This window comes from Alosa sapidissima, chromosome 18 (genome assembly GCF_018492685.1).
Source record: "Alosa sapidissima isolate fAloSap1 chromosome 18, fAloSap1.pri, whole genome shotgun sequence".
Taxonomy (NCBI): domain Eukaryota; kingdom Metazoa; phylum Chordata; class Actinopteri; order Clupeiformes; family Clupeidae; genus Alosa; species Alosa sapidissima.
In genome coordinates, this window is record NC_055974.1 from 31,618,658 (window position 1) to 31,632,653 (window position 13,996).

Below are 13,996 nucleotides of genomic sequence, written 5' to 3' on the forward strand. Positions count from 1 at the left end.
AACACCTCTACATTACTATACAGCACAACACCTCTACATTACTATACAGCACAACACAACACCTCTACATTACTATACAGCACAACACCTCTACATTACTATACAGCACAACACCTCAACATTACTATACAACACCTCTACATTACTATACAGCACAACACCTCTACATTACTATACAGCACAACACCTCTACATTACTATACAGCACAACACCTCTACATTACTATACAGCACAACACCTCTACATTACTATACAGCACAACACCTCTACATTACTATACAGCACAGCACAACACCTCTACATTACTATACAGCACAACACAACACCTCTACATTACTATACAGCACAACACCTCTACATTACTATACAGCACAACACAACACCTCTACATTACTATACAACACAACACCTCTACATTACTATACAACACCTCTACATTACTATACAGCACAACACCTCTACATTACTATACAGCACAACACCTCTACATTACTATACAGCACAACACAACACCTCTACATTACTATACAGCACAACACCTCTACATTACTATACAACACAACACCTCTACATTACTATACAGCACAACACCTCTACATTACTATACAACACCTCTACATTACTATACAGCACAACACAACACCTCTACATTACTATACAGCACAACACAACACCTCTACATTACTATACAGCACAACACCTCTACATTACTATACAACACCTCTACATTACTATACAGCACAACACCTCTACATTACTATACAGCACAACACCTCTACATTACTATACAACACCTCTACATTACTATACAGCACAACACAACACCTCTACATTACTATACAGCACAACACAACACCTCTACATTACTATACAGCACAACACCTCTACATTACTATACAACACCTCTACATTACTATACAGCACAACACCTCTACATTACTATACAGCACAACACCTCTACATTACTATACAGCACAACACAACACCTCTACATTACTATACAACACAACACCTCTACATTACTATACAGCACAACACCTCTACATTACTATACAGCACAACACAACACCTCTACATTACTATACAGCACAACACCTCTACATTACTATACAGCACAACACCTCTACATTACTATACAGCACAACACAACACCTCTACATTACTATACAACACAACACCTCAACATTACTATACAACACCTCTACATTACTATACAGCACAACACCTCTACATTACTATACAACACAACACCTCTACATTACTATACAGCACAACACCTCTACATTACTATACAACACAACACAACACCTCTACATTGCTATACAGCACAACACAACACCTCTACATTACTATACAGCACAACACCTCTACATTACTATACAGCACAACACAACACCTCTACATTACTATACAGCACAACACAACACCTCTACATTACTATACAGCACAACACCTCTACATTACTATACAGCACAACACCTCTACATTACTATACAGCACAACTATACAGCACAACACCCCTACATTACTATACAACACAACACCTCTACATTGCTATACAGCACCACATCTCTATATTACTATACAGCACAACACAACACCTCTACATTACTATACAACACAACAGCACAACACCTCTACATTACTATACAGCACAACACCTCTACATTACTATACAGCACAACACCTCTACATTACTATACAACACCTCTACATTACTATACAACACAACACCTCTACATTACTATACAGCACAACACAACACCTCTACATTACTATACAGCACAGCACAACACCTCTACATTACTATACAACACAACACAACACCTCTACATTACTATACAGCACAACACCTCTACATTACTATACAGCACAACACAACACCTCTACATTACTATACAGCACAACACCTCTACATTACTATACAGCACAACACAACACCTCTACATTACTATACAGCACAACACCTCTACATTACTATACAACACCTCTACATTACTATACAGCACAACACCTCTACATTACTATACAGCACAACACCTCTACATTACTATACAGCACAACACAACACCTCTACATTACTATACAGCACAACACCTCTACATTACTATACAACACCTCTACATTACTATACAGCACAACACCTCCACATTACTATACAGCACAACACAGGGGTAAGGGTAAGGGCTAGTATTAGCCTGGCGGGTGCGTTAGCTGCAGAGTAGGGTAAGGGCTAGTATTAGCCTGACGGGTGCGTTAGCACTGATATATGTTATAGCAACAAAGCACAATGACGCCAATAGATAGATACTTTATAGATACTTTACAGCATACAGTATATATCTGTTATATCTGTTCTAACATATCAACAATATTAACAACACTCTTAGTGACTGACCCGTCTGCTGCTGGACGTCTGTGAACATGAACAGGAACATTACCAATATAGGCGTCTAAGTCTACACACACACACATTACCAATATAGGCGTCTAAGTCTACACACACACACACAAACATTACCAATATAGGCGTCTAAGTCTACACACAAACACACATTACCAATATAGGCGTCTAAGTCTACACACACACACATTACCAATATAGGCGTCTAAGTATACACACACATTATCTAAGTCTACACATACATTACCAATATAGGCGTCTAAGTATACACACACATTATCTAAGTCTACACACACATTACCAATATACAGTGGGTCCCCGTTAAGTTTGGACGGGTTCCTTCAGGAATCACGATCCCCATTTTCTCAGCAGAAATGGCACAAACTGCAGTTGACACAAACAACCACAAGGTGTCACTTTGGAGTTCTGCCACTACTATTTTTGATGCGACTTGACTTACTGCTTCCATGATGCAGTTTCCAAGTCAGTAGAACAATCAGAGAAAGCTGAGCCATTACCAAACATATATGATAATACAATAGCGTGAGTTTATATATCTTATACCCTATTTGTCACGGTTACTTATAGATTTGATAGTGTAACGATAAGCGCATAAGAGCATAAGAGACTTTCAGCGGGGGCACGGAAACTTAATTTGATCACGGTAGTTTAAGCTTACACTTGACAAAACATTCTAATATGAAAATGTAGATGCAATTGTTGTAAGATGGTGCAGCTCCTTTAAGAAAGCACCGTGCAAAAAAGTAGACGTGCTGGAGCGAGTCATTCAAAATGCAAAAATAACACCGCAGATAAAACCAATTATCCCCATTCATTGCAACCGCAGCATGCCTGCTTGCCGACGTTTACCAAAAAAGATATCAAAGCACCTTTTGCGTTTGAATGTAACACGAAAAAATGTTTAAACAGCTGGACAAATGATTTAGCTAATTGATTATAGCCTGTACACCAGCAATTGTTGAACATTTGGAAAAAGATCGCTCAGCTGTTGCCACAGTCACAGGCAATGTAGAAACAACATGAGAGCAGTACACACTTCCCCGAATGTGGATGTTACACTGTCATAATCTACCACCAGCCTTTTGGCAAGTTGAAAAATAGATGACTTCTGTGAAATCTCTGCTTTAAAGCAAGACCTAAATGAGAGGAGTTGTGTTGGAAATGTCGGTGCAATGTCCATGCTATAATGGTCTGACAAACGTACTGCCTTTTCAAGCAGTTCATCATCACCTGCGAGTTGAAGGATCATAGGACGTAAAGACTCAACCACATAACAAGTTTTCCGCATGCTTGCACATCTTTGGGAGAGCTGACTGATTATGATGTCCAGAGTTGCATTAAATACCTGCACTTTGAAGTATCTCTCTGCATCGGTTAAGCGTTCATCTTCCGATAGTTTGTCAAAGTGACGCTTCACTCTCCGTGCTCTAACATTTTCAAATGTACTCTGAACCCCCATTTATTTGCGAGTGTCTGCGCTGTAGCCTTGGCCTGGCCAAAGGCACGCAGGTAGTCAGAAAGGACCGGTATAGAATTTTCCAGCAATTGCATTGCGGGGGTAGCGACGGAGGTCACAGGCCCTGGTGCGACTGCACTTGCTGCACCTACTAGGCCTAGTTACGCCACTGCGTGGAGCGCTAATGTGTCTACTGTAAATCATTCATGTGTGAAAGTCATTAGGCTGGAAGCGCTAATGTGTCTAAGCTCATTAGTCTACTTTCAATAGGCCTACTGTACAGCCTGAGAGGGGGAACATAACCTATAGCCTAGGCTACTGTAGAGTAGGCCTACAGTAGGCTACTGTAGGCTAAACAATCAGTTGTGAAAGTCTGCAACGAAAGTTTCCTAATGGAAGCGCTAACGTGTCTATTGAGCTCATTAGCCTACTTTCAATAGGCCTATTGTACAGCCTGAGAGGGGGAACATAGCCTACTGTAGAGTAAACAATCAGTTTACTTAGTTACATTTGTTTAGTTAAATCCAGTTTTCTACTCTATCTCCATGATATGCTTAGCCTATAGAAAGACGAAGTCGGGAAAGTGCTTCAGAGAAAACGTATTTATTGAAATAATGAACAGTCTACATTCTACATTCTACAGTCTAAATTTAAAGCACGTTGAATCCCTGGGAAGATCTGCGTGTTGTGCGGAGGAATTCGTTGATCTTATTGATGCAGTCCTTCAGTTCACTCCTCCCCATAGCAGGGAACTTTCGTTGTAGTGTTGAGACCACAAAGTTTTTCACATTTTGCGGCAGTGCTCGCTTGCCCTTCGCTCCATCCCAGTTGGTGGTTTTGCTCCAGGCTTTATAGTGTTCCTCTGTGACGATGGACCTGAAGAGCAGGCATCCGTATCTGCCCACTTGGCCGTAGCTTTGAAATATAGTCGGAAATGAGATGTTATCATCATTGAGACAACAGGGGTATACAATAAAATCCGATTGTAGCTTACAGCAGCCGGCTATTTAGGTTAAGTTTATAACGTTGTGGACGGCCACCAAGCGTCTTCTGCCCCACGGCTGCGGCACAGTCTTGAGTGACCGGATTCGTTTTCCTTTGTCATATGAATGCTGTCTTTTTGTTAACATTACTGTTAAGGAGATGCTGTAGGCAAAGGCTATATTTCAACCTCGTTAGTGTCAGAACTATTCACAAGGTTTCTGGGCAGCATTTTTATGTTCTGTTAGCAAGCGAACTTCTCATGACTACCGACAAAGTAGCCTACTGCCAGCTGACGAAGCTCTCATTTTAAAACATTACTGAAAGACAGGCACTATACAATCAAGAAATCTTGCCACTGAATCCAAAACTATGTTTAACATTATGTAGAAAGCTTAGGCTACAGTGGATTAGCATGTTGCAGGGGCTGCTAAAAACAGAGAAACGCACTGAAAACTCGGCCAATCACAGCCCTTGCTGTCGAATGCGCCGTCCGGTTCGACCGTTGAACGCCACAGCGGACTATGCTGCCCCCAAGCGGCTGCAGTTGTCCTTACATGTCACCCAGCTGCGTGAATCACCATTATCGTGAATGAAGTGTCAATTTTTAACGGGGACCCTCTGTAGGCGTCTAAGTCTACACACACATTGTCTAAGTCTAGGTGTCTAAGTCTACACACACATTATCTAAGTCTACACACACATTACCAATATAGGCGTCTAAGTCTACACACACATTATCTAAGTTTTCACACACACATTACCAATATAGGCGTCTAAGTCTACACACACATTATCTAAGTCTAGGCGTCTAAGTCTACACACACATTATCTAAGTCTACACACACATTACCAATATAGGCGTCTAAGTCTACACACACACACACACACACATTACCAATATAGGCGTCTAAGTCTTCACACACATTATCTAAGTCTACACACACATTACCAATATAGGCGTCTAAGTCTACACACACACACACATTACCAATATAGGCGTCTAAGTATACACACACATTACCAATATAGGTGTCTAAGTCTACACACACATTATCTAAGTCTACACACACACATTACCAATATAGGCGTCTAAGTCTACACACACATTACCAATATAGGCGTCTAAGTCTTCACACACATTATCTAAGTCTACACACACATTACCAATATAGGCGTCTAAGTCTACACACACACATTACCAGTATAGGCATCTAAGTCTACACTCTTAATCAGTGTTTGTATGTGTGTGTGTGTTTGTGTGTGTGAGGGATAAGATTATCAGGAATGTTAATCAGTGTTTGTGTGTGTGTGTGTGTGTGTGTGTGTGTGAGGGATAAGATTATCAGGAATGTTAACCAGTGTGTGTGTGTGTGTGTGTTTGTGTGTGTGTGAGGGATAAGATTATCAGGAATGTTAATCAGTGTTTGTGTGTGTGTGTGTGGGTGTATGTGTGTGTGTGTGTGTCCAAGATGGTGGCAGGTTGCAGGTGATGTGCAAGTTAACTCCAAACTGTTGTTCTTGTAAAATCTAAACAACCGCACCCGATGTAATTGCCATTGTTAATGTAATTTGTGCAGATATGTTACATTGGCAACTTCTGTGGACTATGTGTCTGATCGCGACAATCAAGTGTGCACACAAACAAGCATTACTCACAGGGAGAATCTACCTGAAGCCGTCACTACGTCACAATCCTTACCGTGAACATCTACCGGTAGAGGAGCTTACAAACCATGCCTTCCAGCAGTACATCCGTCCGCTATCTGAACAGTAATGGATGGCTTTCCAGATCCATGAGAAAACCTACAGGGATCTCTTGAACACCAGCCGGCAGCGCGAGCAGAAGTTTGCTTCCTCCGGCGACCCAGGAAAGTGGATAACGCTCACAACATTGCTTAACGGAATATTCTTCAAGAACGGAGTTTTTACAGCGGAAAGCCACAATGGTAAACCCTTCGGATTACAAGTCCTGAAATATGTGGCAAGAGTCCTGAAGAAGTTCCCGCTGACACGGCCTCATCCCGAAGTTTTAACACAGGCTTCAATAGCTGACTGGATCCGCGAACAGCTGGGTTACCTGCGTGAAACCGTCTTGCCCTCCCTGGAGACAGAAGCGACCTATGGCCGGCGGCGCAAGGTGAGCAGGAATAAACTCGCACATCCTCGGCAGCATCCTCGGCAGCATCCTTGGAAGCGATTCAAGTCATCCTCAACAATAGCGAGCATCCTGACCCTCCACCTTGCCCTAATGACATCAAAAGCATACAGACTTATTACGATAACAAATGTCAAAATCAAAGAAGCAATGAAGACCTCCCACTTCCACCGTGGCACAAGAGCGTGCCGCCACCTAACCCAATTTTTTTTTCCTGCAACAACGCACTTTATATATAAAGAGGTAGAGACTGTTTTAAAGGTAAACTATGCAGTATTGGCAATTTCTTTGCTGTTTTCTCAGTTTTTGCTTCTTTTTCGCTGGCTCTGTCATGACGAATGTCTGAGAAACTCCATCGCTACCTTGTTCTAGCCGGTGCCTGGCGTGTTTGTGTATTTGAATGCAGTAAAGCAATTCATTACACTCGTTATACTTCCTGACACTGAGGCCGTCGGCCCGTTGGCCCACAGTTGCAAGGATGGTTTTTCCGCTCACATGCGCTAGGGGGAAGCGAGACGGCCACCATTCAACCCGGAAAAAGTCATATAACCATTCCAATGATTCTGAAGCTGTTAAATGAAGGTACATTAAGCTTAAAAACTTGCATATTAAGCTAATAAACCTGCATAGTGTACCTTTAAATAGCCTTCCAAACAACAAAGCCAGTGGCAAGGATGGCGTGACATACGAGACCCTTAAAGCCACACAGCCATGTCAGATTTGAACAACTATCATACGAGACCCTTAAAGTCACGCAGTCATGTCAGATTTTAACAACCATCTTCAATGTCTGTGTTGAAAATAAGAGAGTACCAGATAAGACAACATCCCTGAAGACCCATCAACATGGAGGGATATATCCCTCCTTCCAACCATCTACAAGGTATTCATGAAATGCATTCTGGCCAGAGTCCTCCCTTGGCTGGTGGAGGCTTACATCCTATCCACCAAGCAAAAGGCATCAATAGGCAAGGCATGAATGAGCATGTGTTTTGCCTTAAAACAGGGATTGATGACTTTAAGCATGAGTCCTGCAGATTGCATTTAGTCTTCTTAGACTTTAGAGATGCATTTGGGACTCTACCGCACAATATCATGATCAGATCACTAGAGGAAATACAACTACCTCAACTGTTCATTGACATAGTGAAAGATGTGTACAGAGGCTCCTTTATTGAAGTAATCTGCAGAAAACAGCTTACTCACCCAACACCACTCCAAATAGGCATTAAGACTGGCTGTCCATGGAGCGCAGTTCATTGTATAATTGCCATCAACCAATGGTTAAAGTGGATGTGTCAACCAATGGTTAAAGTGGATGTGTGGTTAAAGTGGATGTGTCAACCAATGGTTAAAGTGGATGTGTCAACCAATGGTTAAAGTGGATGTGTCAGTGTGCCCCTCCTCATGCCATCTCCCCCAACCCAGTACAGGGCTGCCGATGATGTCCAGTACAGGGCTGCCGATGATGTCCAGTACAGGGCTATAATGCCGATGATGTCCAGATAGCGTCCAGAGATGAGAGCATAATTACAAACATGCTGGCCAGGACAGATTCCTTTCTGGAATGGTCAGGTCTGGAGATTAAGGAGACAAAATGTGCTGTTCTGTATGAGAGGAGGAGTGGAGGGAATCGACGGTATCGTTCAAAAACTGATAAATAACATTGCAGGAGAATGGAAGGAGCAAGTAAACACCATCTTGTCCGAGTTTATGTCCAAGTTGGACTTGATCGACAGTTGCCCACTGCCTCTGATTATGAAGTTGGAGGCTATCAGACAGCAACATCTGCATCAAAGTGCAACATCTGTTCTCCAACATTCACATCCAGCAGAAAGTCCTAAGTGAAATGAACAACAAAACAGTGAGCTTAGTGCGAAAATGGTTTGGACTCAACTAGGGATGGGCATCGTTAAGAAATTATCGATATCGATGCCATTGTCGAGTCTGCTTGTCGATGCGATTCCTTATCGATTCCCATATCGATTCCTGTACCATTTGCTGAACACTTATAGGATGGTTTTGAGAGTTGTTGGCTTTGAATGTCTAATTTAAAGTGGTTTTAGAGAATGAATATCAAGTGTGCAATAACTACAGAAGTTGAATACTTTAAAATTTCAAAAAAAGTAAACCTTTCTAAAACAAAGCTTTGTATTTGAATCGTTAGTGGAATCGTTAACATTTGGATGTGTACGATTCCGATGGATCGGAACATTTGGAAACGGTTCCTTACCGATACCTGGAACCGATTCCCAAGCCTAGACTCAACACACACAGCACCCGTGACATCATCTTTCACCCCCAGTGGGAAGGGGGACTGGGGGTACCAAACATGTGGATCTACACCAGCACGCGGATTTCACATCTTCTGAACATGCTGAACAGCGACCACAAGGATGTTAGGGAGCTGGCTCGATCCTCCCTGTTCCTGGACCTAAGAAGACGCAAGGTCCCTTTGGCCAGGGAGTCGGATCCCCACTTCCTAGGATTCAAAAGGAAAAACAGCGGAAAACTTGATACACACTCTGCTGGTTTTGGGGTCTGGTGAGACTGGCCAGATCTGAATGACCTTTGCCTACGAACAGGAATGTCACTGGAGTGGGTGCGGTCTGACTCTGGGACTGTGATGGTCTTAGAGGACATTATAACTGACCCTCTCACTGCTGTCAAGGCAACAGCTACATATGGTGGTCACAGCCATCTGCTTACATCTGCAGGTGGCCGGTGAACTCTTATGGACTTACACCAACATCAACAACAACAACACTGGACTTACACCAACATCAACAACAACAACACTGGACTTACACCAACATCAACAACAACACTGGACTTACACCAACATCATCAACAACACTGGACTTACACCAACATCATCAACATCAACACTGGACTTACACCAACATCAACAACAACAACACTGGACTTACACCAACATCAACAACAACACTGGACTTACACCAACATCATCAACAACAACACTGGACTTACACCAACATCAACAACACTGGACTTACACCAACATCAACAACAACACTGGACTTACACCAACATCAACAACAACACTGGACTTACACCAACATCATCAACAACAACACTGGACTTACACCAACATCAACAACACTGGACTTACACCAACATCAACAACAACACTGGACTTACACCAACATCAACAACACTGGACTTACACCAACATCATCAACATCAACACTGGACTTACACCAACATCAACAACAACAACACTGGACTTACACCAACATCAACAACAACACTGGACTTACACCAACATCAACAACAACACTGGACTTACACCAACATCATCAACAACACTGGACTTACACCAACATCAACAACAACACTGGACTGGACTGAAATTTCAGGGAAAACTTGCATGTCTTCCCTTTGCTGATCACTCTGTGTCTCACTCATTCCTCAAGAACACTGCACTCAATGAGGACATTCTCACATTTACAGTTAAAGCAAGATTACAAGTCCTCCCTACTAGACTCAACCTCTCCATCTGGTTTCCCACAACTCAGGTACCTCATTGCTTGCATCACACCTCAGAACATATCACTGAAACACTGTCACACATCGTTAATGGTTGCCATGCCTACAAAGGAATGTACATAGCACGTCATGACAGCATAGTAGACCTCATAGTGAAAGACATATCAAACCATTTCCCACCCTCAGTAAGAATGTACAAACATTCCTAGGTAAAACCATCCATGTTTCAGCACTGCAAGGGTAACTAATACTTTCTCACACCTGGTTGCCAATACATCAGATGTTGTTATCATCAATGAGGAGTTCAGTGAGGTGGACATTTTGGAGGAAGGCTGCACCTTTGATTCTAGCATGGAGGAGGCTTTCTGCACCAAGGTAGTTAAATACCAACCACTCCTAAACACCATCTCAGAGCTAGGCTATAGGTGTGTGTGTCCACTCCTAAACTCCATCTCAGAGCTAGGCTATAGGTGTGTGTGTGTCCACTCCTAAACACCATCTCAGAGCTAGGCTATAGGTGTGTGTGTGTCCACTCCTAAACACCATCTCAGAGCTAAGCTATAGGTGTGTGTGTGTCCACTCCTAAACTCCATCTCAGAGCTAGGCTATAGGTGTGTGTGTGTGTCCACTCCTAAACACCATCTCAGAGCTAGGCTATAGGTGTGTGTGTGTGTGTCCACTCCTAAACACCATCTCAGAGCTAGGCTATAGGTGTGTGTGTGTGTGTCCACACCTAAACACCATCTCAGAGCTAGGCTATAGGTGTGTGTGTGTGTGTCCACTCCTAAACACCATCTCAGAGCTAGGCTATAGGTGTGTGTGTGTGTGTCCACTCCTAAACACCATCTCAGAGCTAGGCTATAGGTGTGTGTGTGTCCACTCCTAAACACCATCTCAGAGCTAGGCTATAGGTGTGTGTGTGTCCACTCCTAAACTCCATCTCAGAGCTAGGCTATAGGTGTGTGTGTGTGTGTCCACTCCTAAACACCATCTCAGAGCTAGGCTATAGGTGTGTGTGTGTGTGTGTGTCCACTCCTAAACACCATCTCAGAGCTAGGCTATAGGTGTGTGTGTGTGTGTGTGTCCACTCCTAAACTCCATCTCAGAGCTAGGCTATAGGTGTGTGTGTGTGTGTGTCCACTCCTAAACTCCATCTCAGAGCTAGGCTATAGGTGTGTGTGTGTGTGTGTGTGTGTGTCCACTCCTAAACACCATCTCTGCTGTTATTGGCAGCCGCCACATATGGCGGAGACGTTGCTACTTATACCCTTAAGAACTGAGTATTGTGCTTGTTAAGTTATATATCACTTAAGTTAAGTGATACTGTGAAGACCTGGTGCATGCCACTGGTCCATGGGTTTATGTGTTGTACTGCATTCTTAATATGTGTGTCCCTGTACCGTTTTCTTCATGTGGACATAAATAAATGGTTAAAATATGTGAGGGATAAGATTATCAGGAATGTCCTCTAAGTCTGGTGATGATGTCGGGAGGATGGGGAGGAGACATTCCAACACATGACACAGAAGAAGCCATGCCACAAATTCACTAATAAAAACCTCTCTCTCTCTCTCTCTCTCTCTCGCTCTCACACACACACACACACACACACACACACACACACACACACGCTGCTGTGTCATGATGTACTTTTGCCACTGGATGACACACTATAACTGCTCAGTCTGATCTAGGTCACTCTCTGATTGGTCAGAGGCCCAACTGAGGTCACTCTGGACTCTGATTGGTCAGAGGCCCTGCTAGGTGAGTCAAACATGTTTCAGGTAAATGCTTCTCAAATGATTCAAACCTTGAAATCGTAAAAATACTCCCAACAGCCATGATCCCCAAACCCCTAAACACACACACACACCCTCAGCAAGAGCATGCTACACCACACACACACTGTTTAGCATGCTCTTGCTGAGGTGAAAGAGTATGTAGGCTTATTGATCAGGCTACACAAACATGAAGATGAAAAACACAGACCGGCCGACCTGCTAGCAATCCCACCAGAAAGACACCGGTCCAAACAGACCGACCCCAGTGTGTGTGTGTGTGTGTGTGTGTGAGTAGGCGCTCTCTCCCCTCCTCACTGTTTGTAAAGATAGTATTGCTTGTGTGTGAATTATGGACATTTTATGAATATTTGCTTTGCCTGACGAACTCCCTTGAATGTTATGGACAATTCCGAACTTTTGCTTGAACGCACTCTGCATCACGGAAGCCCTGCAAGAGCAGAAGTGCCAACGAGAGACATTGAGCCCCTTGCACACACACACACACACACACGCGCACGCACATACACACCCACACACGCTCACACAGCCGGCGCAGCACAAGGTTTGCCCGGAGTGTGTAGTGCCGAGCGTGCTGCCTGCTTACGAACAGAGACAATTGTTTGCCTGTCATCTTCGGGTTTCCGCGAGTAAAACGCCAACACGGAAGTTAGCGCTTGCTGCGCTAACAGTACCAAACCAGCCGCCACAAGTCTCCATACTCAAACAGCCCTGAAACATCTCATGCATACGGGTGAGGTACCCACTCGCATGTAACACTGCACACACCACATTATCTCCCTGGTCATTATAAACAAAACGCCATACTTACCTCTTGTGTTCCTCCACCTTCAGTCACCACTGCCAAACGGAAGCATGCGCCATTTGAGTAGTATTTGTAATGCCATCTTGACTTTGGGTATGGGGAATGATGTCACGAAGTGGGGTTTGGAAGTGCGCTTTGTGTTGCTATGCATCTGTTGAATGGTTTGTGTTTGATGACTTGAACACTGTGGTTGTGTACAAATATGATGGTGATAATGGTACAGTCCAATCATGTGTGTAGTCAATTATCTTAGCCAATCATGGTGTCTGAGCATAGTAGGACTGTGTATAAGAACCCTGTTCAGTTTGTGTTGTAGGTTGAGGGTGTAAAGAGCTGACAACCGGAGAGAGAGCGCTCTGTTGAAGTGGCCAGTTGAACCTGAAACTGTAGTATTTTGAGAGAGTTCTGTTGAAGTAAGTGGCCAGTTGAACCTGAAACTGTAGTATTTTGAGAGAGCGCTGCTGAAGTAAGTGGCCAGTTGAACCTGAAACTGTAGTATTTTGAGAGAGCTCTGTTGACGTAAGTGGCCAGTTGAACCTTTAGTCTGAAACTGCAGTATTTTGAGAGCGCTCTGTTGAAGTAAGTGGCCCTTTAGTCTGAAACTGCAGTATTTTGAGAGAGCGCTGCTGCTCTGCTGCTCTGCTGAAGTATTTTGATTTGGTGTCTTCTTTTTGTATTTTGCCATTTTTGATCACCTTTGGACTTTTGATATATTTTTGGACTTTGCTATATTTTGCCATTTTGGATTATTTTTGCCTTTTGCCATATTTTGCTATTTTTTAACTTTTTTCCTTTTTTTTTGTGTCTGTTTCGATGGTGGAGGACTAACTGGCACTGTAAAAATAAATACACTGGCAATTT

General features: G+C 43.1%; 1 protein-coding gene across 4 annotated transcripts in view; it reads right to left on the reverse strand.

Moving 5' to 3' along the window:
- Positions 1–13,996, reverse strand: part of kcnip4a (potassium voltage-gated channel interacting protein 4a) — a 212,489-nt gene that overhangs the window by 41,092 nt on the left and 157,401 nt on the right. The gene's annotated exons all lie outside the window — the stretch shown is intronic.